At 43.4% G+C, this 4,704-nt stretch overlaps 1 non-coding gene across 1 annotated transcript; it reads right to left on the reverse strand.

Moving 5' to 3' along the window:
• Window positions 1-460: 460 nt before the first annotated feature.
• On the reverse strand, window positions 461-533 carry TRNAT-UGU. The gene has a single exon. It is a non-coding gene; the product is annotated as a tRNA-Thr (tRNA).
• Between the last annotated feature and the right edge of the window lie 4,171 nt (window positions 534-4,704).

Below are 4,704 nucleotides of genomic sequence, written 5' to 3' on the forward strand. Positions count from 1 at the left end.
ATAGCCTTTCAATAGTGCTATGCGAACTACTCCTTCGACTAGGCTCCCCGATCCGTATATGCCTTATTCAGTCTTCGAGCTAAGAGTTAAGCACTTAAATCAATTGAAGTCGTTTGGTTGCTAAATGCAAAATAAAGAAATTTCCATTTTCCACTTAACATGAGTTTAATACAGTTAGACCTAAACGACATTCATTAGAACATAAAAATTCTCGTTTCTTGTTGTCTGTTTTGCTTCAATTTTTAGAAGAATGAGGTAAATTGGATAAATATCCAGACTTTCTATTATTATATATATATATATATATATAGAAAGGATCATTTTCCTGACATAGTTGGAAGTTCCTATAACTTCTAAAATTCATGGATTTTGAAAAAGAGGGAAGGCACTTTTTCAATATTCTTTGATTTCAAAGGGACATTATCAATCATTAAAAAATTAAATAAAAAAATGAAGGAAAAGCCGGCTATCGGAATCAAACCGATGACCATCGCATTACAAATGCGATGCTCTAACCTCTGAGCTAAGTAGGCCCACATAATAGAAACATTCTATCTATAGGAATTCAATACACTACACTATAGTATCTATAGAATATAGAAACGGATAGAATATAGAATTTCAAATAAATATTAAATATTCTGCCCACTCATTATTTTTCGTGGGATCTTAGTCATCTTAAAACTTGTGAATTTTCTTTGCAAATCTCTTACTTATATCAGATATGCCGCCATCCATCTTTCGCTTCAAACTCCCCCAACACATGTCCAACTATTAACTGCGAGTCACTGCAAACCTCTACTGAAGACATCCCCTGCCTAGCCGCCAGATCTAGGCTTGTGATCACTGCCTCATACTCAGCATCGTCATTGGTGGCGGGGAACTCGAAGCGTAGTGATTATTCCAATTCTTCAGAGTCCAGTTCGATCATTATGATCCCTGCTCCTGATCCCTCTGCACTCGAGGAACCGTCCATAAAAGTCTTCTAATCCATTTTTTGCCCTTCTAGTGGCTCTAGTGGGATAGTGAGCTCGACGATGAAATTTGCTAGAGCTTAGCTTTGATGGCTTTCCTGGGCCTACTGATGTCAAACTCGCTCAATTCAATCATTGATTTCAACAGCCTCCCGGATGTCTCTGGTTGATGTAGGATCATGATGATCAATGCGAGCACCAGTTGCTGGCGATGCTATATCTCGTCTCTATGCCCTTGTGGACTAAGCTTACGTAGTAGACTAGTTTTTGTGCCTTTGAGAATTCTCTCACTAGTACTGCGCTGACTGTTTGGGACGAAGTACGTCCCCCGGGCACGAGCTGGTCAAAATTGGAGGTTGCTGTAGTGACTACTTCGAGGATTCCAGCGATTCTTGCACTCCTACATCCGCTTGAAATTAATAGAGCCCCTTGGGTTTGAAAAAATAGTAGCATTTATCCATTGTCTGACTCATAAAATGGTTAAGGGTCTCTATCCATCTTGTCAGTCGCTGGACCTCCTTCTTGCTAATGAGGCTCTTCATTTCTAGTATTGCCTATATTTTGTCGAGGTTCACCTTAATGCCTCTCGGGTGATATGAAGCCTAGGAACTTTCCACCGATTGCACCAAAAACACATTTCTACGGATTGAACATTAAGTTATTCTGCCGGGCTATATCAAACATTTTCTGTAGACAGGCCATGCGGTCGCTAGCCCTGACACTTTTTACCACCATGTCATCGACGTAGGCCTCTATAATATTCCCGATCAACTCCCGAAAGACTTTATTCACCATCCTTTGGTAAGTTGCCTTCGCATTTTTTAGGCCGAATGGCATGGCCTTGAAACAATAGGTCCCGAAATTCGTGATAAATAACATATTCTCCTAGTCGAACTCGGCCATAGAGTTTTGATGATATTCGAAGAACACGTCCAAAAAGAAGAGCCTTTCATAACCTAATGTGGCATCGACCGGCGGTCTATCCGAGGGAGCGGATATGAGTCCTTTGGGCATGTCTTATTTAGCTTGGTGTAATCCATGCACATGCGCCATTTTCCATTAACTATCACGATGTTGGCAAGCTATTCGAGGTACTGCGCCTCCCAAATGAATCCAGCTTATAGTAGTTTTTTCACTTCCACTTTAACTACTTCTTGTTATTCGAGGATGAGGTTCTTTTTTTCTACTTCACTGATTTGGCTCCTGGTAAGACGTCGAGGAAATGTACGATTGCTGGGTTGATCCCAATAATGTCGCCTGAGCTTCATGCGAAAACGTCCAGTTTATCTACCAGACATTTCACCAACTTCTCCTTTTCGTAAAATTCCAACCCGGCTCCGATGCTGAACTCCCGTTCTTCTGATACAGAGACCTTTTCGATTATGTCAAGTGGTTCGATCCACCCTCTTGGAGGCTCGACATCTAACATCATAACCGGTGGTGCTTCTCCGACTGATATATTGTCGACATAACATCACCTGGATGCTTGTTGATCGCCTCGCATGCACTCGACCCCCTGTTGGTTGGGAATTTCATGACCAGGTGATAGGTTGAGGGATGGCCCCAGTTGTATTCAACAGTGGTCAACCGTAGATTTCGTTGTAGGCCATGGGGGTTTTGACAACTGAAAAGCTTGCCACAATCACCATAGTAGTTGGATATGTGCCTAGCGTGACTGGAAGCTCTACAGTCCCTTTCTGGAATTACCGCGGCCCCTCAAAGCCTTGTAGGTGGTGATTCGGCTGAATCTGGCGAAGTAATTTTGCAAAGACTCGTCCTTCTCTTGGACGAACTGCATCAAGCCACTAGCTGTCTTCCTCTTCATCTTACTACTGAGGAAGTAGGCCACAAAACCCCTGGAGTGTTCATCAAACGTTTGGATAGACTGGGGGCTAATGTCGCCATGCCACCCAGTCTCTAGCTTTCTTCTTGAGGATCGGGGGGAAGGACCAACACATTACTGCATCGGGTGCTACATAGAGCCTCATTAAATCAACAAAGATTCGGAGGTATTCAAGAGGATCCGTGACCCCGTCATAAGCTTCTATCATGCTTAAAGCCCTTTGGTAGATGGATCGTTATAATTTCAGGTGCGTACGAGTCTTCTTCCAAAACCATATGCATACGCTTGTCCCTTCCCCTCGATAATGCATCTTCTATCTTCTGCGTCATGATCCCCTCCATCCTTCGCTTTGGAACTACCATGGTGATGAGGGCTGCATGACCGTCATCCACGAAGCCCTCGAGCCCACTGTCACCAATTGGATGACATGTGCGGCTTCTACTTGCATCCCTTGGGTTGGTGGCATGGCCTCTGTCCAGTTCGACAATGGGAGGGTGGCTCTCTGCATTTAATTCTGCAAAAGGATCATCATCGCCACCAATCGGGTCTTTAAGGGGCTGAATTGGCTTTGTGTCACATACTACGGTGGAGGCGGTGGGTCGGGGCCTCTTGTGACTAACTCTGTCTCCATCGCAGTCGCCCTTAAGCGTGTATCACTTTTTGTTCACCTTCTTGACATGGCTTTTGTGTTCAGTGGAAGAAGCTTCCCACAGATGGTGCCAATAAAATGGTGGTGAAATAATACCTTCCCGTCTAACTGGTGGCGTTTGGCGTTCCTGCTACTCCGTTGGACGTGTGTAATCTGAAAAATGAAGGCGAGGCTTTCTCTCTCGTTTTACATCCGGTGTGATAATCAGTAAATGATACTGGGAAGTATGAAGATGAATTTAGATGGCTAGGAAAAAATGCTATCATCCATACTTGTGTTGCCCTCGAGGGTATTTATAGACGTTGGAAGTCGAGTGAGAGCCGGGTGGTTGTGGTGCCACCTGTCCCCACGTTGGCCTTCCCATTACCCCCACGTTCTGAGTGGGGGGGTCTTAACTTCCCGTCCGGAGGTTGTACTGGTGGTAATCTCCATATAACCTCGTCGATTCATCAGAGATTTTATGGCTAAGTGTTGAGATGACCCTATAGGTAATTTCATGCCGATCGATGGTCTCGCGTTGAGGTAGAGCACTATAGGGGTAAACGATCTCTCGTAGAGGTAGAGCGTCCCTAGGAGTTAATGGTCTCTCGTAGAGGTACAACATCTAGGGGGGTCGACAATTTCTCATAGAGGTAGAGCGCCCCCGGGGGTCGATGGTCTCTCGTAGAGGTAGAGCACCCGGGGGGTCAATAGTCTCTAGTAGAGGTAGAGCACCCGGGAGGTCAACGGTCTCTCGTAGAGGTAGAACGCCCCCAAGGGTCGATGGTCTCTCGTAGAGGTAGAGCACCCAGAAGGGGGTCAACAGTCTCTCATAGAGGTAGAGCGCCCCCGGGGGATTTAAGGTCTTGCGTCAGCATGTAATGCCTTACATTATTCGTTATCGCAGACGATTGTCTACGCCATCCACTATCAGACATGTATCAAGTGCAATCACAGTTAAGAATTCGGACTTATTAAAATAAAATTTATCATCATCACATATTGTAATCGATTTAATTATAATATTCTTACATATTTTTAAAATCAATTATAATATTGATATATTATAATTATTTTTTCGAATGTCATCATTCTTATTGAAGCAAAATTCAATGTTTTCAAGTAATTATTTTACACAAATATAGCCATTGTTTGAGCTCCATTTTTCCATCAAAATACATTTTTTAACGGTGATTTGACCATAATTCAACCACACAATTTTTAATAAAATAATATTACATGTAAATCTAAAAATTTTC

This window comes from Olea europaea, chromosome 17 (assembly GCF_002742605.1).
Source record: "Olea europaea var. sylvestris chromosome 17, O_europaea_v1, whole genome shotgun sequence".
NCBI classification, from domain to species: Eukaryota; Viridiplantae; Streptophyta; class Magnoliopsida; order Lamiales; family Oleaceae; genus Olea; species Olea europaea.